The sequence below is a fragment of the Desmodus rotundus genome, chromosome 2 (genome assembly GCF_022682495.2).
Source record: "Desmodus rotundus isolate HL8 chromosome 2, HLdesRot8A.1, whole genome shotgun sequence".
NCBI classification, from domain to species: Eukaryota; Metazoa; Chordata; class Mammalia; order Chiroptera; family Phyllostomidae; genus Desmodus; species Desmodus rotundus.
The window spans coordinates 70690432-70715265 of NC_071388.1; the positions used below are offsets into that span (position 1 = coordinate 70690432).

Here is a 24834-nt window from a genome sequence, read left to right on the forward strand (position 1 = left end):
CTAAAATTAAATTTCCTAAAGTGTATTTTTAATACAACCCCTAGAGATTCTGATGCACAGGTCTCAGGTTGACTAATAGAATCTGCAGTTTGTAAAGCTCTCTGGAAAAACAACAACAACAAAAATTAGAAACTACTGGTGCAAAGTTGGGTCATAAATGGGGCATTTTAAAATTGTGTTTCAAATTTATTTCAGTCTTACTTTATGCTTACTTCATTCTCAGAGTTTAGGTTTCCATTACATTTTATGGATACTTTGTTCTCACCCCATCTGTTACTGCAGCAGGCTTTGGAGTTGTCATTTGCCATCAAATTTATAATGATATAATTATTTAGTGTGAGAAAATTAAAATGCTATTTGAAAACACAGTATTTAAAGACCATGTGAAAAGACAAATCTTCATTCACTTTAAGAGCATTTGTTTAGTAAATAGTCTTAGAACATGAGATAGGATCTCCCAGCTTGGCAGAGGGCAAGTTTCCTGTCCAGTTTAATAAAGATAATGTCTCCCTCCAGGGCAAATGGCAAACGTAGGGCAAGTTTTCTTGCAGTCCATTGGAAATAATTGGGTATCTCTAACCTCAGGGTTCCTCAACTGATGAAAACCTGTATGCAGGTGCAACCACTAGTCCATTCCTTGTTGCCCCATGGAACTTGGAATGCAAGGGGAAGCATAGCAAATCAAAGCTCAGGCTAGATTCTATATGATAATAACTTTGTCTCTAACCTGACAGTCTCATGTCCTCTGCCAGTGATGAAACTGTGTCATCTGTGAAACTGTGGCAGGTTAACTTGTTATCTTGCAAGAAGGGTAAAATCTGAGAACATTCACAGTTTTTACATATCTGTAATTAAAAGTTAAGGACATTAACCTCATAGAATTTCTGTAATTATAGTGTCACTGTGAATATACTGATATAATAAATGTAAAGAAATTAGGATAATATCTGTTATATGTAGAATAATTTCAAAAATATTTATCTACCAATAAATAGTACTAGTATCAGTACCTGTAAACATACTTTCACTCTCTGTATTACTGACAGATATGTGGCATAAACACACTAATGCTACATATCTTAAATATTGAATCCTTCATTTAAAACTCTTCATCACATTAAATTAGGAACAAACTCAAATGACTACTGAAATCAACCAGGTAAAGTTAATTAGCTGGAACCGTGCCAGACTGGAGAAAAATTCTCTAGAAGAGAGCAACCTTAAGAGCCTCCTGCTGATTATTGCTATGTTGGAAAACAATGGGATGAATGTGGGAAAAGCTATGCTGGAAACCAAACTGTGACACTCCAATGTGGAGCGAGCATAAGGTAAAAGACAAATGCTGCGCTTTACCAAGGATTAAAACTTTATCTAACATTTCCCTGAAGCAAAATCTTCAGGTTAATTTTGTCGTATTTATAAGAAGAGTCTAGTCCAATTCTTGGCAGGGCAATAATACATATAGAGGAAAAGTTATCCCTGCTACTGGCTATTTCTACCATAGCCACTTAACTATTTTTCCTGATTCCATTTTTTTTTCTTCTCTCCCATTCTCCTAACAGCATGTAGAGATAGCTCCATAAAATGTAAACTTAAGACCCGTCGGTGTCTCACCATGACCCTTGCTCTGATGCATGTCATAACTCACCATCTGGGCATTTTCTGCCGCACAGCCTTTGCCCTCCACTGATCCAGCCAGACCACCTTTCCTGGCTCTTAATATACAGATGGCTTTCAATTTCTCCCAAAATCCCTTCTCATGCTTGGGCCTCATGTTTTCCTCCACCAAGAACATTCTTCTCCATCTCTCTGGCTAACTCCTACACAAAGTAAGAATCATTTCTTGCTCCATCAATTATCAGACCTCTCCCCTGCACCACAATCAGGATGCCACCATGTATATTTATAACAATGCACGAGGAGGTAGTCATAAATGGTTTCTACTTCCAGCTTTGCTCTTAATAACTTGTGATTGTTTGGGTGACTGCCTAATGTTTGGTTCAGTACCAAATTGTGTAATCTCCAACTTTCATAAAAATTGTAAAGCACCATTATCTGGTAAACTAACACACTATGAAAAATTATTGTGGAATGGTGCTCTGTTAGAATGCCTTTCCTAGTAGAGGTCAGTCACAAGCTTCAGTGCACTGACACAGACATTTCCATCTCAGATTGCAGAGCTGTCAGCATGGTGACAGGACCCGGGCAGAGGGTCTCGCTTTAGAAGTACATTACTCACGCTATCACATGGGCGATCCCTTCTCTAAGAGCAGGTCAACTCTACCTGACCTGATGAAGTTGTGGAACGACACTCTACTTATTGATGGTATGATTTCTCCCTGTGCTAGAAAGTTATCAGTGAGAAAAGGATGATATTTTGGAACATCACAATCAAGTGTATCTTTATTCTTGATTTTTTTCCTAGTAGGAATAAGCTGCCAGATTTAAAAAGTGATGATTTACTATCAGTTCAGGTGACTCTGACCTGAACACTACCAGGAAGGACCTCATTAAAATCATGAGTGGGGTGTTTTGAGGGCCATTTGGCTTTAGAAATTCCTTCAGCATCATCTTTCTACAGCAGCAAGTCCTACCAACTTGAAAATATGAGCAGACCTCTTGGTCCCTGGTCCCCCGGTCATCCTTCTGCTGCTTTCTCCATCCACCAAGTCTTTGTTGTAATAATAGCCTAAGGGTACACCCAGCTTAAATACATCCCAGATTCCAGAAGTTTAATAGCGTTTCTTTAAACTCTGCTTATATTCAAAGTGGATTTTCTAAAAGTTATCAAAATACATCTACTACAAAGAATAACAATAATGATAAAAATAGAAGCAAGTGGGGATGTACTTGGCCAGGGAAAAGAAGGAAAAGAAAAACCAAAATGAAAAATAAAAGTGTGGTCACGTTCACAGGCTGCTCTAGCAATCAAAGTGGAAAACAAACAACAAAAAGTAGAGCTGTGCAGTTTCTACTTTCTCCTTTGCTGCTGGGGAAGGCCTTGCCAGTCTTCTCTTTCGTATCATCAGGCTGTGAATTACTGAATTTACCTCTTTTTGCCCAATTCACGTTAATCTTTTGCCAACCAAATGACAGTTGGTTGAGATGCAGACTTTCTTGAAAGGGCAGATAAAAGAGAACTGAGCAGATTATCAAACCGTCTGGTGATTTGAAACTCTCCAGTTCACTCTCCTAAAAAGTATAATACTGCTAAGTCCAAAGAAATGTTTGAATTACTATAAGGAATGTCTGACTCCTCTTGAAACCAGAAAAAAAAACCGGTGTTCGGGCTGCCTGTCACTAGCAAGCTCAATAAGCAATGACAGGGATTGAATCTTTATGGGCGCTGTATTCAGATGGATGGCGATCTGAGAAGATGGCAGGTTCATACCCTAACAGACCATCTTTCGTTTTCTTTCCAGGCCAGCATTTTTATACCAGGGAACAAACAAGGTACGGTGAGGGGGTTTTGAAGTTCAGGGAGGATTAAGTAGAAGAAACTGCAACATTCCTGTCCTGTGCAGTTAGCTGTTCCCAGGGGCGGGTAGTCACCTGTCTCTTCCTAGGAACACAATGGCCTGGATGCCTCCAATTGTCCCCAGGCAGTAATCTTTAGCAGTGCCCCAGGAGGTTGGCTGTTTTCCCAGGAGCCAGGATGGACCTTATCTCTCTGTAGTTTCTGAAACAAAAGCTTTAACATATACATTACTTACTAGGCTTATAACTTTTTACCTTAAACTAAAATTCTCCAACTCTTCAGCCCCCTATCACTCTGACTTTTGATTTCCATAGCCTGTTATTGAATTATAGGAAAAATAATGACAGAAAGCAGTTTTACACCAAACTGCAAAAAACTCACCTTTATCTTGAATTTTGGATGAATAAGCTCTTGTTCTTTTTCTATTGAACATCTCCTACAAATTAGTCTCAGGACAAGATAGAAGTAAGAGAACAATGTGAACTGTGGATTAAGGAATTGGAAGCAGATTTTGCTGACGTGGCTAGGTGGTTTATAACTTGGTAGTTCCAGGTTCATCATATCATGAAATTCCAGCTAACCATGGCATTCTAAAACATCACATGTAAGATAAGTTTGGATTTGAGAATCAATTTTGTTTTCCAAAGTTGTGGATTATTCCAAAGGGCAGCATCCCAAATGTAAAACTCAGTACCTTTCCTAGGCAAGGAAGATACTACTCTGGATAATGGGAATGAAAGAAGTCCGCAGCTCGTTTTCACCCTCGTATTAATGGCATGAAACAAACTGGCTGTTATTTTTCACTGTTACATATTCAGGGAGAATATGTAACTGCGAAAACAGGACACTAAATCTTTGTTCATTTACACAAAACATTTGAATATCATATCTGATTGCAAACTATGAGAAATTACCAATCATTGTATAATCTTTCTACTATATTAGGTAATTTTAAAAAATGAAATCAGCACTCTCATCATTACATTCTATTTGCATAAATGTGATTTTCAAACAAAAGTACCAACCTTGTTATCATGCTTAATTCAGTGTTTGAGTGAGGTAGAAGAGGACAATGTTTAATCTATGCAAACTAGAATGACAATTTCAAAGGATAGTGAAAATCCTTAGTCACCCAAGAGGAATTAAGGGGCTAACTTTTAATTTGCAATGATCCATAATAATTAAAAGGCAAAGAGGTCCATTTTAATTTTTTCCTAGTTCAAGGACAATTTAGTTCTAAATTGACCCATGTGAATTTTATGTTATTTGATTAATAAGGTTAACTTCCCACAAATATATGAGGATTATACTTTGAAAATGCTATTAATTTTTATCTTTTATTCCAGTTTTCAATTATATAGAGTATCACCTACAAATGTTATATTAACTAGTATCTTCTTAATATATCAATGTATTTGAAACACATGTCCTTTTTCCCAAACATTCTCTTCTATACGAGAAAAAAACAATTAATATAACAATATAGGGTATTTGGCAGAAATAGCTCTCACTGAAAATAAACATGTAATTGTATTTATTACATATTGAAGGCTAAGGAGCTTGAACCCTAACAGTTTAAGAAATGTAGACTTGGCGCTGTATCATTTGCATTCTTCTCTGTACTTGAATAATCAGAAGCAAGACAATGTATCCACATTAGACAAATACTGCAATAATGACATTACCTATGCATGTGCATAGTAAAACATTTATTTTTTTCCAAAAGATGACCCTCAACTCAGAGGTTTAAAATTAAAAAAATTTACTTTATTTCTATGTTTTCTTACCATTTTTATTTTGGCATAACAAGGTAAATTTTGGGAGTACATGTATTCACTCTTTACTTAAGATAGGTTGTTATTGCATCTTTTAAAGGGAGGAGTTTATATGGTATTTTGATAAAACTTCAAACTATATTTATATAACTTATTTTTGTAAATTTTAGTCAGTTTTGGCATTTTCATCATATGTAGTATGTGACAATACATAAGCTGATGTTTCTCAAAATATATTTTTTTTGTAAGAGCAGTTCAGAAATGTTACATTTTGGTAGTCAACAAAAGAATTTTTGCCACAAATTTTTAATTGGATTTCATTTCTGTTACTTTTGAATTTTACTTTTTCTCATTGATTTTTAAATTATATATATTAGGGTGACATTGGTTAATAATATAGTTTCTAGTGTACAATTCTTTCATGAATCCAGGATGGTTCAGTGATAGGATTCTCATTGATATTTTATTTTATTTTTTAAATTTTTTTCATTGATATTTTATATTTAAGAAATGCCCTAAATGATGTCTTGGTAAAAACTGCTTAAAACTTGGTGAACCTGGCTCTTTCTTCTAAGACTATCCCTCAGTAACCTCTGCTCTATTTAAACTTTCCAACACCTTAATTTGAATCAAGGTAAACAAAATCAATGAAATAAAGATGGTCACTTCTTATCAAATATAGAATGAACTACAAATTTAATTACATAATATTACATTAAGGATTTACAATCACTGACATGTCAAATAATATTAAGACTATAAATAAGATGAATAATACCAAAATAGAAGTTATTTTATAGACATACATCAATTATGCAATATAAATAAGGAATATTTTTCTCACATATTGATAGCTCATTTTTTAAGTCAATCATTTATTGAAAAGCCAACAAGAATATAAATAATTATCAAATACTATTTTCTGGCATTAATTTAATAATCCTAGATATGATGACAATAAAAGGACAGCTTTTTAAGTGGCAGTATAAATATTATTTGGAAATAAACTTCTGAGTAATAAGCTTCAGTTAAAAATCACTTGGAAAACAGCAAAACTATAAAATATATGAGCACTCTCTGAAACCTTATTCATAGGAAAATTCAAAGCACTAAAAGTTTTAATTGAAAGAAGGACAAAGAAATCTTAAGGAGCACATAATCAGAAAAAAATAAATATAAAGAACACAGAAAGAGAATAAAGTTAAAAGTAGAAATTAACTAATTAGATAGAAGACTATAGAACTGGTAAAGTCAGTAAGAAAATCAATAAAGATTTTGAAACACTAATTAACCCTGTCGAGAAAAAAGAAAGAAGTCATTAATATATAAAATTAATCAAGAGAATACAATTCCCAATAGGGAAGAAATTAAAATAATCTTTAAATGCATTCTATAACTCTGGGCATAAATATTTGAAGACTTGCATGTAAAAGGTATGCTTATAGAAAAATATGAATTATAAAAGTTTATTTATTGCAAAATACAGACAAAATTACAGATACTATTAAAAAAAAGGCAGCGAAGCTTCCCATTTCTTTTTATAGTGCCAGCAAAGCTTCAGTAGCAAAGTCTTATAAAGATAATACAAAGAGAAAAGGCTGTAGAACATTTTTGCTTTGTAAATATTGATGCAAAAACCTAAATGAAATACTAGCAAATATAATCCAATAACATATTTTTAAAATTTTATATGCTTGAACAAAGTCAATTTAACTTTCTGAATTTAGTCTCTTGCATTTTATGATAATGTTAACACTCATGGGTGACATTATGTTTTATTGACATTTAATGATGATTAATATATCTTTGCTAGATAATGAAGATAAAATAATTCAATTCCTGAAAATTGCTCTGTTTCATAATTTTAAAATATAGAGAATACCAGGAACTTAATACAGGACCTAAAAAATGTAACAAAAAATTTTATTTTTAAAACTTTCACCCATCTTTTTTTTCTCTCTCTCTTTTTTAATTGTTGTTCAATTATAATTGTCCCCATTTCCCCCCATTTCTCTCCCCTGCCCTACCCACCCACACCTCTCACATTCAATCCTCCCCACCATGTGTCCTTTATATATGTTCCTTGAAGACCCTTCCCCATCTTTTCCCCATTATCCTCACACCCCTCCCCTCTGGTTATTGTCAGTTTGTTCTTTATTTCTTTGTCTCTGGTTATTTCACCCATCTCTTTTGAAGAAACAAACTTAGAATATTTTGACAGAAAAATTTTTTTCAGAAGAAAACCATTCCAAGAGAAATAGTAGAGTAATTATTTTCCACAACTGTATATCAAGCATTATGAGGTCTGTACAGAAGGTATATAGCCATGTAATATGAAAATATAGACATTTATTGAAGAAGATACAAGAAACATTGTATATAGAACAATGACACCTCAGTCCCCTTCCAAGTACAAAACTTGAGATCTCACACAGTTATCCCCATTGCCATCAACTGCCCCATCATATTTTCCTGAATCTCATCAATGGTCTGAAATCTCTTCCCTTTCAAAGGTGACTTGAGTTTTGGGAAAGCCGGAAGTTTCAGGGCACCAAATCTGGGCTGTAGGGGGGCTGAGTCATCTGGGTGATTTGATGTTTCTGAAAAAAAGTTGTCACAAGACATGAGCAGGTGTGTTTTTTGTGATGAATCTGCCAATCATCAGTTGCCCATCGTTGCAAGTTTCTGAATCACCTGAATAGTTTCTGTGGAGGAATGTTCAAACTTAATGCAAAATTTGGTGCAGATTCTTTGCTCTACTCACTCAGTTATTTTGAATGCAATGGCCACACAGTACACATGCTCACTCAAAGGTGTCTACTGCTCCCACTGACTAGTATAGTGAAGTCATCATTGTTCACACATGTTCATTCCAATCCACTCTCCTTGGCTGCCAGGTTACATTGATATCACACAAACTGTTCTTATGTTAACAATGGCTGGAATTTTTCCAGACAAACCTTGTAGTCATTCTCTCAGCTGTCTCACAGGCCCATTTTTCTCTCCTCAAGTTAATATGGGCTCATATGACCCTGAACAAGCTGAAGAGAAATGGTTTGGGAGACTTGGACCTAAACAGAAGTTAGTCTTCAGTTTGAAATAACTTGAAAAGAGAACATTTTTACAATAACATAAGTATAACAGTCTAGAAAAGATGTTCGTTGGAGTCCTAAGACTTCTGTGATTTGACCAATTAGATATCATTCCCTATTCTAGATATGTTTGCTAATTAGTTAAATACTGTAGTATCTCAAAACAATCTTGTTTTCTGAAAGAAAATTTGTGAAATATTTTTAGTTGGTCATAACATATTTCTATTAGAGAAAAAAAGATCCTTCTGTGTCTTAAATTAGAATTAGTGCTGGGAAAAATCAGTGCTATGTGTACTCTGAAAAAATTTTATATCTATCCATTTCAATTCCTCTTTGAAAATCTTTAAAGATATTTAATTATTTTGTTCCACAGAGCAATATATTTCTTCCTATCATATTTCAATTATATACCTTGACTTAAAATAAAAATATAAATTTATCACTGTAGATATAGCTCAGTCTGTAATATTTTTAAATGTATCTCATCACTTCTTATATTTACAAAAAATATCTGTGAAAAACATCTTTATTTGGATTAAAAAGAGATACCTTTTAGGCTAAGATATAGCTTCAAATAAATAAGGTACTACTTAAATATGAATGTTTCTCATTAGGACATAACAGATTAGTTTTTAGGCCTGAATAGTTCATAATCTCTCCCTCTCTCTCCTTCTCCTTCTCTCTCTCTTTCTAAGTGTATGTGTTTGTGTGTGTCTCGCTCCCTAGAGCAACTAATAATTTGAAGGACTTCTTGACAACATATTAATTGTGAAAAACTTGGCCATTAGAGAGCCTTAATATTGGCACAAAAGTGTAAATTGGTTTGCAGCATTCGATCATTTTGCCCTTTTCCTTATTATAATCTTTCTTTTGTTAGAAATATGATGACCTGATTCCACTACTTGAGTAAAAGATTTTACCTTTGTAAATATGTATAATAGTCATTTTAATTTTTTTCTATTTAAATATGCACATACACTGAGTGTGAATGTGTCTGTTTTCTGAACTGCAAATAGTCATTTAATAAATATAACTTAGATGGTTCATTTTTAAATAACTATAAACCTCAGTCATATTTCTGACCCTTACTAAATAATTTAGTTTTCATATCATTTTGACTCACCTTTTACAGAAGTCTATATACAAGTATGTAGATGAAATACCTAACATGAACTTTCTCTTGTGACAGAAAGTCTTACTTTTTAATGATATTGATTTAAACACCCATATATAGGCTTCTTTTTAGATTCCTGCTGTCAGACTATTCTTCAAGGAGATGGAAAATTTTAGCAAAAACTAAAAGTGTTATTTCTCTGATTGAGATCTCATTTTTATCCCCATTCCTTTTTCCTGGTTTATGTCAATATAAATAAGGCTATGACAAGTAATATAAGAGGGAAGGAAAAAGCAATAATCTCAAAAACTCAACATGCTATATACATTTAAGACAATATTAGCTGATATAGATGGAAAACTTCCCTAAATTGATTAGAGAAAAAGTCACACAAATCCAGGAAACACAGAGAGTCCCAATCAAGAGGAACCCAAAGAGGCCTACTCCAAGACACATCATAATTAAAATGGCAAAAATCCATTTTAAAGGCAGCAAGGGAAAACAAGAAGTAGCATAGAAGGGAGACTTGATAAGGCTAGCAGCTGACTTCTCAATGGAAACACTCCAAGACAGAAGGGAATGGCAAAAAATATTCAAAGTAATGAAAGCCAGAAACCTGCAACCGAGACTACTCTATCCAGCAAGGCTCTGAATTAAAATGGAAGGCCAAATAAGGAGTTTCCCAGTCAAAAGAAACCTCAAAGAATACACCTCCTCCAAACCAGCTCTGCAGGAGATGCTAAAGGGTCTGCTTTAAGAATAGGAAGAAAAACAATGAGAGAGAGAGGAACACGGGTATGAAAAAAATGGCAATGAATAAATACCTATTAATAATAATAACCTTAAATGTAAATGGATTAAATCTCTAATCAAAAGACATAGAATAGCTGAATGGATAAGAAAGCATGACCCGCACATATGCTGCCTACAAGAGACCCACCTCAGAACAAAAGACCTACACAGACTGAAAGTGAAGGGTTGGAAAAAAATATTTTTCCAGTCCAAGCAAATGGACTGAAAAAAATAAAAGCCAGGGTAGACCAATATTAACTGATATTAATTGAGAAAAGTTTTCTCTTTCAAACCTCAACTTGTATTTAAACATAGTTAACACATCTAGGTTTGTGTATACTATCCTGTGAAAGACAGCATTCACCTTGCAGTCAAGTCCCTTACAGTTTCTCACCATAGGAAAATCCACAACTCAAAAACAAAGTTATCCTGAATGGATTCTGAGATCTTTTTAAATATCTTTCAAAAAGGACTTCCATCTCTGCTTTAGTTAGGAAAGAAATGCAATACGTATCTTCCATGGCTGCAAGTCTTGTAAAGGTCTATCTCCCACTTATTTTTTTTTTAATTAGAAGATTTTGTTTATTTTTAAGAGAGAAGGAAAAGGAAGGAAGAAGAGAGGGAGAGAAACATTAATGTGTGGTTGCCTTTCATGCATCCCCTACTGGGGACATGGCTGGCAACCCAGGCATGTGCCCTGACTGGGAATCGAACCGGCGACCCTTTGGTTTGCAGGCCAGCACTCAATCCACGGAGCCACACCAGATAGGGCTATCTCCCATTTATAAATGACAGTGTCCATCTAGAAGCAACTAGGTTTTAGAACTACCAAATTTTCCTTAATTTCAGCTCAACTCTTAAAGTTTCACTATAACATAATTTTTTATTAAGAACAATTATAATGAATTCAAGGTTTTATTATTATTTTTTTTTTAGTTCTTCCCTTTGCTTTACTTCCCACTAAATCTTGGGTTGACCCCCAGAGACGAATTCATAGGCATATCCCATATTTGTTCCTCTTTTCTCCATGCTTTTATTTCAATTGAAATTTTCCCTGATTTTCCTGAGAAACCCAAAACACTACTTGAAGCTTTCCAATGTAATGCTTACAGCCTGCTAAACTAAATCACATTAATATGTAAATGGACGCTGTTCATCTTAGGATCTTCTTTTTCCCAAGTAGCTTCAGTGAGATGCAGCCTTTGCAAATTGTGCTCCCTCTTCATTGTCTAGTTGACACTATCATGTTAGGTTGGCCCCTTTAACAGGTCTCAATCTTACTACATATTTTCTGACCTACTTTTCATTTAACACGAGACAGACCCTGTGTCTGATTTTATCACGTCAATGCATATTCATATTCTGAACTTTATTTTTTACTCATCGTGTCTTAACAACATCATTACTCTGAATCTCTACTGCTCAGTCATACATTAGAATTTTGATAGTAAACATTAATTGAAACAGAGGAAGATTATATTCCTCCCAAAAGTTATTTTATAGAGCATTAATGTATTACATTTTCAGATAAAAATTAAAATTATCTTATGCCTGAGGTCTGCACAAATTAGGACAATATTAATAATTAAATTAAGAGACATTATATTTGCTTTGACTTTAATATATTGAGTCCACAATTTTTTGAGTCCTATAAATGATAAATTTGTAACAAGAATAAAAATAAAAAATTGCCTTTATTAGATACTAGCAAAATATTTTATCATGTTAGGTGGTTTTGTAACTATTTCTGCTGCTAAGCATATTTTGGATTGCCTCAGAGATCTTGAAAAATTGGCTACATATTTATGAGTCAGAATAAAATTGAGTGATGCTCTATTAAAGTCAGTTTTCTTAACGTTGGTTTAGAATATTGGTCTCCACTAGGAGCTTACAGAGCATCTTTACTTCTTATTAGCAAAATAGTTTTTTAAAAATAATATTTTGTTAGAAGGCTATAACAATAAATATATTTTAGGGACTTTAAAAAGATTTTTATTCCAGGCTCATAGTCACCTAAAGTTCAAGTTATACTTATTTTTAGCCCATTATACACATTTGTATCATATCTTTCTTTCAGTCTTCAACTGAGAAAGTACTTCCATCATTTGTGTGAGCATATTTTGGGGTGGCATTATGGGGCTATAGTGAGCTAATTTATTTATTAGGGGAAGGGCAGATAAATGGTATGTTTTAAGCTCATAAAGTAATTTATCATTTGAATTTAAAAAATGAAATATGACAAATACAATAAATATTGCTCAATTTTTGTATGACAAGATTTTGTTTATCCCTCTCATTTATTTTACCTTAACCTTTCAGTAACTGTGGAACTAAGTATCAAGAGTACAGAAATAAATATTTACTTATTCTTGAAGAATTTAAAGACTAATAATACGGGAGACAGACAATTTAAATAGATAAATACAATATAATATATTGAAGTATACAATGTATTAAATAGATAAATACCATAAAATGGCTTGAAAGAGATTTAAAATATTTTTTTAGCAACCCAAAAGACAGTGATGGACTCTTTCTGAAAATATATGCATATATTCATATGAAATAAAAATAATATTGGTAGTGATGATCAAATACTAATGCATTAATGGCATTAATTCACTTTATTAAATACTAGGTAGTGTGCTTTCTATAAAACTGTAAGTCAGAGGTAAGCTCTGCATTGGGTGAAATTAGAAATAGTTTCCAAAAAGTTAAGTTCAAGGTTATTCTGTGAATTAAGCCCAGGTCAGTCTGACTCAGAGTTTCCTTTCCTTTCATCACATTGCATTGTTGTTCCTGAATTTAAAACATACAATAATGAGGACTAGAGCAGAACTTTGTAGTAGAAAAAGATCCAGACAAAGAGTCATGATACCTGAGTTTTATCCTAAATTATGATATTTGCTTGCTGTAACCTTTGGGTAAATCACAATTATAACTGAACCTGATAAATTAGAGTTAATCATACCTGCATTAGTGTCTCATGTTTCTTTTCTTTTCTTCTTTCTCTTTTTCTTTCTTTCTTTTTATTTCTTCTTTCTTTCTTTCTTTCTTTCTTTCTTTCTTTCTTTCTTTCTTTCTTTCTCTTCCTTCCTTCCTTCCTTCCTTCTTCCTTCCCCTCCCCTCCCCTCCCTTTCCTTTTTTCTCTTCTTTTCTCTCCTTTCCTTTCCTTTATTTTCTTTTCCTTTCCTTCTTTCCTTTTCTCTCCTTTTCTTCACTCCAATAAAAACTACAGTGTAAGCAATAAAGTCCTATAGAAATTATGATCTTTCACAACATCAGCTATTATCACTCTCTTACAGACATCTTTCATGGTCAATTATTGGACATTCCATGCTTTGTTAAATGATGGTATTTGGTATGTCTTTCTCCTACCTTGTCATCTTAAACATTTCTTCATAACCTCCTGAAGATGTCAGTTCCTGATATATACCCCCCAGCTTCATCTTCTATGTTCTTGTAGTTTTTGGTACAAGAGAGAATTATAGCACTGAGCCACTCTGTGCTATAATGATTATCCTTGCTCTGCTAATTCTGCTGCTGGGCTATGTGAGCTGCTTAATGAATTATCAGTGACAGGAAAATAATAAATGGTTGTAAGTTTGTGCTGATATAAAATCAAGATTTTAAATTTATAAACATTAGTTCAGATATATGCATTCTTATAATTGGTCAGGCACTGTCCTTATATTATATAGCTTGCAAACAATGAGAATACAGTGTATCTTGCAAAAGGAGAAAATAACCTCTGATAGTTTCTTCTCAACAAGATACCAGAGTTGTAGTAGTCAAGAAAAAATATACAGAAGAAAACAGAATTCTGACTCTCTGTTCTGAACAACGACAAAAAAAATTAATAATTCGAGCCCTGGCTTGAGTGTCTCAGTGGACTGAGTGCCAGCCTGTGAACATAAGGTCACAAGTTTGACTCCTAGTCAGGGTACGTGCTTGGGTTTCGGGCCAGGTCCCTAGATGGGGGCACATGAGAGGCAACCACCCATTGAAGTTTCCCTCCTGCTTTCTCTTTCCCTTCCCCTCTCTTTAAAAATAAATAAATATAATCTTTAAAAAATCAAAACAATAAAAATAATAATTCTAGTAAAAGGGTTGACCATCATTCATTTGTGTTTTAAGAGATTTTCAATTTAATTTTTCAGTGTGCGTCCCTCACCTTACTTCTCACATTTCACTCTCCTTTCTAAAGCATCAGTTTACTCTCTCAGATTTGTTTCGGATAAGCCATAAATACCTATACACACTATACCTCTTTCTGTTGAGTTTAAATCATCTTCCCAAGAATGTTTTCCATGATGTTGTTTATAATCCAAGGTAAAATGGGGAAAAACACAGCCATGGTAGAAAGGAGATGACGATTTTTCATCCATCTTTTCTTTATGTTTTGTCATAAACCATTTTAGGACGTAACTTTTCAATGCATAGCTGCTCTTAATTAGATCAGCATTGTCACAGGAAGTGTGCTTTTCTTTTTGAGGGTTGCCACCAGCAGCAAAACATCCATTTCATTAAAATTGATTCTCAAGTTTATTTAAGATGCTCCATGGGGCATAGCATATTGAAAAGGCTCATCATGTTTATGGGAATATCTTGAGGATAAAAGTTATCTTTGAATGATTTCAGCATGTTAAATAGTGCTTTGAAAATTAATTTAAATTAAATTTGGGTTTCCCATTTCAATTTTAAAATTACTACTCTTTATAAGAAAATGAGTACTCAATTTCATAAACATCAATGAGAGTGTCTACGTGAACTAAATACTCGGCTAAACTTGAGGGACATACAAGGAAATGAAAACTTACTAGTTCTCCCAGGAGCTTTCCTACAAGTTCATAAATGTACCTATAGTCACATGAATGAAGAAATGTTCAGAAGTCCCAGGATAGTGATAATCACTTCTACCTTATTTTAGAAAATTCTGATTTCACTGTTCTTTGAGCAAAAAGCTCATAGTCTGCTTTGAAAAGCTAATAGCTAGCTACCAAATTATAACCCAATGAATTTCTTTTGTAGAGATATGGCGTAACTCTGAGAGTTGAATTTCATTTCATTAACTTCATGGAACAGTGTGTATTTTGCACTCATTTTCAGCAGCAAAATAACATTTTATGACTGAAATGTAAATGAATGTGGAGAGCCACTTCATAGAACTACATATGAAGAATAACAAGTTATGATATTGAGGTTACATAGTATCTTTGGTTATTATATGCTTACATATAAAAGTAGATCCATGTATTCATTAACAAATATTTTAGTTGCCAGTATGATGGACAACATAAAAATGAGTAAGACACCATTAACAACTTTAATTTTTTCCCTAATACAATAAAGAGAAGAATGGCTAGCAATTATTATAAAATAGGATTTTAAAATATCAAGAATTGTACAACAAATGTTTGCAAAATGCATAGTAAGTCATACAGAAGAAGTTCAGATACCTTTCAAAATGTTTTCCCAAAATATGTTTTCTTCTTTACCCCTTTCCTCCATTTCAGAACTTCTCTTGGTGGTCAGGATCATGAGGCTATAACTTACTTGCGTATTTTCTTCGTTCCTATCACCTTTGTGTCTGAAACTACCTTCCGGTACTTTCAGATCTGTTAAACAGTTTGAGAACAACTACTTAAAAAAAAAAAGACCATCAGCTTTGAAGCCTGACACAGCTGGATTAAGATCTTCACTTTTAGGTTTTATTTGAGTGAGCAAGTTATGTAATTGTTCTTAACCTTCAGTATTCTCATCTGTAAAATGGGGAAATAAACCTTCACTTACCCTGGGTTAAACTGTAGCATGCACTGATAGTACCTAGTAAGATGCTACAGCACATTAATGGCTGCTCTTTTATAGCAAGGTTTCTACCCTGGGACAAAAAGAAAGGATTAATAGAGCACTTAGAATTACAATGGTACTGGCTATGGGTGGATAAGGATACAAAAAATTGTGGAAGCCATGGTGAAAAGCTTGAGAAAAGAGCCCGAAGGTGAAATCCCCTTACTTTAGCTAGACTAGAAGATAGAAACTTCGATGCTGAGAAAAGGGAAATAAGGCTAGAGAGTAGGAGGAGGAACATTCTGGTGGGGAGTCTTAAATGCCATGCTGAGAAGAGATACTTAAGTTCTTGGGCAAAGAAGAATTGTTGAACATTTTTAGTTGAAGGAATTACATGAGCATAATTGTGTTTTAAACACATTAGAATTGTAGTTGGCCTTGAACAAAATAGAATTAAAAGATTTTAGAGGCTGAGAAGCAATTTAAGAGATGATTGTTCAAGTCAAAGAAAATGAAGATCTGTCATAGACTGGGGGCATATCAGAAAGGAGGACATTGATAATATGGGAATGAACTAGAAGGATTTAATATAGGTTATTATTTGTGGGGAACAAAAGAAGAGGGATGTTCTATTTTTAAATGTGAAATAATGCATGAGTTTGTGCCATTAGATAATAGGATCTATTTTGGAAAAATATTTAAATAATGATTTATACCTGGTATGATATGGGATTAGGGAAAATGTTCTTTAATTAAATTTATCAATCAATAAATAAAGATTGAGAGGATAAATAACTTGCTTATGTTTCCTCTGCTAATAAGCTCGGATTTTAAATTTCTGGCTCCTAGACCACAACTGTATTTAGTCTTCTGTGTTGGACATGAACATCCAGGGAGCATCTCAGGAAAAATTGCTCAGCATTATACTGATATTTAAGACTGGTATTTGAACTATGGATTGTAAATTATTGTATGAGTCACCAACATGGAATCCAGTCTCAGGGATGACATCACCAAGAGAATAAGTATTAAGAGAGAAGAAAGCTGAAATTTATTCTTTGAGGCATATGTACTTTTAGAAAGTAGATAGAGGAGAAGCAAAGATGACCAAATAATTTAATCTAATTGCTAAAAGGTAGCTTTAAATAAGGCAGTGATCTGTGGGTTAAGAAAGAAAAAAAACAAAAACAAAAGAAAAGAAAAGCAATATGGACAGGTTTACTGGATGAATGTTAAGAAATACCACGTGTTTTGACTACCTATTCCATGATGACCTTTGAGAAGCTGTTTTTATTTTATTAGTGTGACGTGAAAACAAAATTAAGGCTCTGTTGTAATGGCTCAAAACCTGGAGACAGAGAATACCTGCATTGAGTTACAGTGATACTTATTCGAGTTTAGAGTTTCTGGTTGTAGGCACCATAAGAGAAAAGATTTGAATGGTCTTATAGTAAAAAGAAAAAATAATAACCTGTTGCTGTTGAAATCTTGGACCCACTAACAAAAGTAGTCAATTTTATTTTATTTTTCTCTTTTCTATTTTATCTAGATACGTTAAGGACATATCTAGCATTGTAATTCACTGTAAATTCTCTTTCGTACTGCAATATTTCTGACTTACTGCGCTTTTCTGACAAAAAATTCCCTATTTAAATTCCTTAGGACATTATTCCATTTCACAGGAAGTGGTGATTAAATACCAATGTCAATGAGATTAGTTAACTGGCTTTCAGTTTTGGACACACAGGTGAGCGAGAGCTCAGTCACCCAATTTTATCACATCATATGTAGTTGGTAAACCTGACTATGTGAGGTAACACTGTAAGGGTTGGCAGTGTGTCTCCTTTGACTTTAACCCTAACACAGGGTCTTTTTTGTATATAGCAGGTATGAGTAAATGAATAAATGTATAAATACATAGGATGTATGCTAACCTGTGACCTAATGTACAAGGAAGTAATTCATTTTTAAACATCATGTGAAGAAACTAATATTTTAGATTTCAAATCTCTGGAAAATAGAACCACATAAAGCAAAATTTAGGATATTTTGTGTATCCTTATAGGCATGATGAATAAACATTTTAGGAAAATAATAAAGCAAAGATACATATAATTAAATTAAAATAATTTATTACTTTAAATCATAACAGAGAACGTATATGGACAACTTAAATGAGAAAGGGAAGAAATTATGATAGATGAGACCTAGAAGTTAGTGGGAGGTTTGAATAATAAGAAAAGTAAATTTAATTTAAACAATTTATAATTTAGATTTTTTTCTCTATATGTGAATGAACAATTATCCCTCTATTGTTATTGGTTTTGACTTAACTTACAATTTTGAGGTGAACATTGCTTAAAATTTACCATCCAAGTGAGCAATATGCAAACATTATGCCATTATTGTTTTCATATATTTCACAAATGAAATCTCAACTATCTCTTTTATCCTATTTGAGATATAGAACACCATTTTTTCTTTTTTTTTCTTTTGTTTTAAATATATCTATTGATTATGCTATTACAGTTGTCCCATTCCCCCCCCCACTCCACTCCATCCTGCCCACCCCCCTCCCTCCCACATTCCCCCCTATAGTTCATGTCCATAGGTCATACTTATAAGTTCTTTGGCTTCTACATTTCCTACACTATTTTTACCCTCCCCCTGTCTATTTTCCACCTATCATCTATGCTACTTATTCTCTGTACCTTTCCCCCCCTCTCCCCCTCCCACTCCCTTAATGACAACCCTCATGTTCTAGTTGTTTGCCTAGTTTGCTCTCGTTTTTGTTTTATGTGTGGCCGTTAATAACTGTGAGTTTGCTGTCATTTTTACTGTTCCTATTTTTGATCTTCTTTTTCTTAGGTAACTCCCTTTAACATTTCATATAATAAGGGCTTGGTGATGATGAACTTCTTTAACTTGACCTTATCTGAGAAGCACTTTATCTTCCCTTCCATTCTAAGTGATAGCTTTGCTGGATACAGTAATCTTGGATGTAGGTCCTTGCGTTTAATCTTGGGTAATGTAATTATGATGTGCCTTGGCGTGTTCCTCCTTGGGTCCAGCTTCTTTGGGACTCTCTGAGCTTCCTAGACTTCCCGGAAGTCTATTTCCTTTGCCAGATTAGGGAAGTTCTCCTTCATTATTTGTTCAAATAAGTTTTCAATTTTTTGTTCTTCCTCTTCTCCTTCTGGCACCCCTATAATTCGGATGTTGGAACATTTCAAGGCGTCCGGGAGGTTCCTAAGCCTCTCCTCATTTTTCCAAGTTCTTGTTTCTTCATTCTTTTCTGGTTGGATGTTTGTTTCTTCCTTCTGGTCCACACCATTGATTTGAGTCCCAGTTTCCTTCTCATCACTATTGGTTCCCTGTACATTTTCCTTTGTTTCTCTTAGCATAGGCTTCATTTTTTCATCTGTTTTTCAAACAGATTCAACCAAGTCTGTGAGCATATTGATAACCAGTGCTTTGAACTGTGCATCCGATAGGTTGGCTATCTCTTTGTCGCTTAGTTGTATTTTTTCTGGAGCTTTGAAGTGTTCTGTCATTTGGGCCATTTTTTTTTTTTTTGTCTTGGTGCGTCTGTTACTTTAAGGGGCGGAGCCTTAGGTGTTCACCAGGGCGGGGTAATGTTGGTCGCAGCGCTGTGACGCTGTACGTGGGGGAGGGGCCGAGCGGGAGCAATGGCGCCGGCCTCACTCTCCTCCGGCTTTCAATCTTTCACTCCACTACCCACAATCAAACTGGGCCACTCTGGTGCTGGTTCCCGAGTAAGTGGGCCTGTGCACACTCTAGGCCCCTGTGGGTCTCTCCAATGACCTCTCCTGTGAGGCTGGGAGTCTCTCCTGCTGCTGCCCCAACCCCCAGGGGCACTTTCAATCAGAGGTTTGAGGCTTTATTTCCCTGAGCTGCAGCCCTGGGTTAGGCAGTCTGCTTCGCTCCCCGCCCTTCGTCCGGTTTATCTGTGGGCGAATGTGGTGCCACGGGGTGCTACCCGCTGCTCTGCCTGCCCCACTCTCCGCCACTCTGAGTCCGGCCCTCTCGGTTTATCTCTGCAAATGTGGGGCCGCAGGGTCTGCTAGTGCTCGGACTGCCTGCGCCATTTGTCCCACACTCCGCCAGTCTCAGTCCCGCCATAGCCACGCGAGTCCTCTCCACCCCGGTGCCTGTCTCCGCCCCTCCTACCAGTCTGGATGAATGTTTATTTTCTATTTCCTTGGTGTTGGTCCCCCTTGCCGTTGGATTTTCTGTCAGTTCTGGTTGTGCGAGGAGGCGCAGTGTGTCTACCTACGCCGCCATCTTGGTTCTCCTGAACACCATTTTTTCTTAATGAAACTATTGATAATTTGTCTGCCAGTTATGAAACAGGTACATAAAGTTTAAAAACAGCTGGTGTTTCAAAGGACATCTGTGTTATAGTAAAATTGACATTAAGCAGTTAGTAAACAATGCTATAAAATATAAACTAGGCTTTTAAAGAATAAAAGGTTCTTTCTTGTCTTACCAATTGCTATAATAAAATATGTCAGGCAGGAATAACTAAAAGGAAACCTTTTAATTCATTTCAGATGTGACTTTTCTTATATAGCTATCAAGTATATTTATAGCCCTGAAGAAATTAAAGTCAAATATATAGAGATAATATGTATACTCTCTATATATTTATAAGTAAATATATTTACATATATATTATATATTATGTGTATTCTCCTTATAGTAAAAGCCTAAGGAGGAATTGCTCTAATTCTACTTTTGTAACTACCAATGATAAAAATTTGTTATCGGATAATTCAGATGACAATTCAGATGTGACCAAAAACTGATGTGCTAATCAATTACGCTGGGAGCTCTACTCTGAAATGAAGCTCTATGCCATTAGTTTTATGTTTGGATGTCATGGGTATTAATCATGGACTTCAGAGGTGACAGCAACACCTTTTAGGAAGAAAGAGAGAGACAGACAGACAGGTAAACTATAATGAGAAGAGAATGGAAATACGTTTATGTACACTTTTTCTTGGGAAAAAAAGGTTCCAAAAATGCATTGAATAAAGCATTAAGAGAGATGGAGTTTCTATAGTTAGATTCTGTAAAAAGACACCCATAGCACATAAGCATGTCTCAAGAGGCAAGATTTTAAATGAACAATAAATTATTGTGAAGTTCTTAGAAATGCGTTTTACTTGTTTCTTTTTACCATTTAAAAAATTACATTCTTTATTGGAATACCCTTAGGCAGAAACTAAAGTAAAATATACCATATGCCAAATACACACTTCCAGAAACTAGTAGAAGGTAATAACTTAGGGCTAAGACTTTTATTAGGTTAAAAGGTTTGTTTTGTTTTTTTTCTAGTGAATAAAAAGAAAGTTAGTTTTATGGGAAAAATAAATTGTTTTCTCAACTTCTTAACATGTGTTAAATCCACTGAGTGAGGTCTTTTAGCCACCAAAGACTTCTAGGGAATGAAGACAGTCAAGTGAGCCTAGAACTCTGAGAATAAAGAGGTGCAGCTGCCTCTTAGAAGTCATTGGAGAAAGTCCATGCCCAAGAAGATATGTAGAGGATTTTTTGTTTTATTTTGTTTTGCTTGTCTTTGAAGCTCTTGCTGATCCAGTGGCAGTTACAGTAGTTTTCTGATTCAGAGACTACCTTAACTTGGTTTCCCCTTTAAATACGAATTAATCCTCATGCTGGCTACTTCCTCTGAGGCTTGTCTTACTTGATCATATGGCATTTACAGTTATAGCTGTTCTACGCATCTCCTCCTCACCAGCATGTCCATGGCCTGGTTCTCCAAATCAGGTTCTCAGTAATAACGTCCTTACAGTTCCAAATTGTATCACTTTTTCTTCTCTGACCTGACGTTAGAAAGTAGACCAACATGAGTGACCACATTTCATGATTTAACTTAATTAACATGATCGATGTCTACCTTCCCTCTTCTCCCATTCCTGCCTATTCTCACAAAGTGGTCACATCTTCATTTTATACTTGAGGGAAACTAACAACATTGTTAAGCTACCTGTGTAAGGCTATACAGCTAGTAAATTGCTGGGTGAGGTTCAATCCATGTCTAAATGAGATTCCCATCATAGTTTCCTGCCTCCAGTGACAGATATTTGGAAATCAGTGTTGGAGAAAATAAATGTATGGAAGGAGGTTCTGGCAAGGAGAGCAGCCATGTATACATTGTTCTTGGCTGTGCTATGTAATCGCCAATGTTTCCATAGCTTCTGTTTGGCTCTTGCTGTACTAAGATGACTAAGATGTATATACATACACACACACACACACATTAAATTTACTGATTATTTGAATGGGAATTGTTATTACGTGGGGGAGGATAGCTAAGGAGCTCCATTTGCTGATTTAAATTGATTGGCTAAATTGTTCCAACCTTGTTTTATCCTCAGTCTTCCTGGAACTTGAAGATAATTATATTTATCTTTAATCTCTAGAGTCATCCCTTTCTTTTTTATTTTATAAAAGCAGGCATCCAATGGCTCCTTTCCATCTTCCAGAGATTCTGATTATTGAGAACAGTTGATAAACTCACTTATAATCCAATTCTCAACTACTCTGGATTATATTACTAGGTGCTGCTAAATTGGACTACATCGGCAGATATACCTTGAAACTGTCCTTCCCCCTTTGTTTTAATATAAGATTTTCTTTGCTGTCTATTCCCATCTATCGAAAAGAAACATTTTCTTGGACTTCCTTTTTTGTTATGCATGGCTGGAAGTTTTTCCTGTGCTCTAAGGTTAGTTTTCTTAGACCGAAACTGCTGTTTTTTTGTATTTTGTCTCTAACAATAATCATATATATGTGTGTATATATGTGTGTGTGTGTATATATATGTATACATGTGTGTATACAGTTTGTGTGTATAGTTTCTTTAATGTGCCAACCACTATTAAACCCCGTGTATAGGTATCCTTATAGTAACTCATACTGTAAATACTACTACTCCTGTCTTCATTTACACTCGGGAAGTCTCAGAAACAGAGAAGCTGTGTCACAGCTCGAAAGTGACAAAGTCAGACGTTAACTAACATTTTAAGAAAGTCTGAGTGCAGAATCCGCACTCTCAACATTTATGCTCTTTTTCCCAGCCTCATTTTTCTTGCTCAAAGTTCAGTTGAATGCAAAGAAATCAATTCAATTCAGTTCAATAAATACTTATTAAGAACTATATATTTTTTAAAAATTAAACTAATTTTCTACCATAACATTATTTCATATATCTATTTAACTTAGATAAAGTAGCTTTTCTTGTCTCCTTTGGCTTTCCTATATGCATCTTAATTAAACAGGTCATTTATATCTGACCTTTTATAAGCTTCTGTTGTAAAATTTAGTAGTATTTTCAAATGCATTTATTTTTTATAAATATGTAATGTGTAAAATAATATGTAATATACATATATCATTCTAAATAAATTGTCGGGAACATTAACATTTGTTTATTTATTTATTTGCTTATTTACTTAAATCTCCATACATTTTTTTGCCTCTATTAAACAAATTTACCTAATAATTGGTTTTCAATCACTAGAGATTTGACCCCATAGAAAATCTTTGGCAATGTCTGGCAACATATATTTTTTTTTATTGTAACTACTTGTGGGGAACCAGTGGTATCTCTTGGGTGGAAGAGCGTGATACTGCTATACATCTTCTGAGATACAGAACAGTGCCCCTAAAACAAACAACAAAATCACCCAAATCAAAAAATGTGGGTAGTGCCGAGATGGGGAAAGTTTCAGTGCCACTCTCTCCCTGGGACCTTCTACATGTGCAGGACAGCCAGGAACAGGTTGTTCATTTCCCCTTTATGGAAACGACAGCAGTTTGACTGCCTCTAGTGTCAGTCTCCCCCAAAATAACATCTCCCCAAAATGTCCTCTCACCATTCCTACCGTTCCTCAGTATTTTAATTAGAATTCAATGTGTTAGGGTTTTTTTCCTTTAAAATATAAATATGTTGATGATAATGTTCACTGATACAACATATGTGAAATTTTCAACTCAGATTTAAGAGTTTAGCTCTCAATGCTTTTTTACTATACTGTTGATGTTTGTTTTCTGAAGTAAATATCCAGATTTCATTCATTTATCAAAATGTTGTCATCCTATAATACAATCAATTATGTATCTAGTATCTTAATTTCCAGTCCCTTTAGGCGTACTGTTCTGTCATTGAGAACATGTTTTTGGTTGCTGTGAAGTTGAATTTGCCTTTTCAAACAGTTTGAATACAATTGTCAGTAAAATAAACATGGCTCCATTATTTCTTAATATTTTCCTTAACAAATATAAGATTAGATTACATCTCGTACACTCCCACTGGGCAGCACTTAAGAAGTGAGTAATATTTCTGTCTGCCCAAGTCAAGTAATCCCAAATGTAAGTAATTTACAAGAAGGCATCAGGGATTGCTACAATAGACATATTGCAATATGTCACTGGAAATCAGCATCTCCCCACATGTTTGAACAACAGCCAGATGGAAGCTTTTATCACATTTACTTAATCTGAAATACACATGATAATTACACTAGACCTTTGATTCAAGGCCTTATTAGTGTCTCAAGAGAAGTCAGGAAATGAGTTTGTCACTTGCAAACTGATGTAGCCATGACCCTCTGGGTAGAATTTACATCCATCACTGCCTAGACTAAGGTATTGCTACAAATCATATAGAACTTCAGGAAGGTAAGATAAAGTAAAAGCTTTGCTAACCTATATAAGAGAAAAAAAGGGGTTCCTGACTAGTCCAAA

At 34.6% G+C, this 24834-nt stretch overlaps 1 protein-coding gene across 3 annotated transcripts in view; it reads left to right on the forward strand.

Moving 5' to 3' along the window:
- CADM2 (cell adhesion molecule 2) overlaps window positions 1-24834 on the forward strand; it is a 1053394-nt gene that overhangs the window by 1007158 nt on the left and 21402 nt on the right. The gene's annotated exons all lie outside the window — the stretch shown is intronic.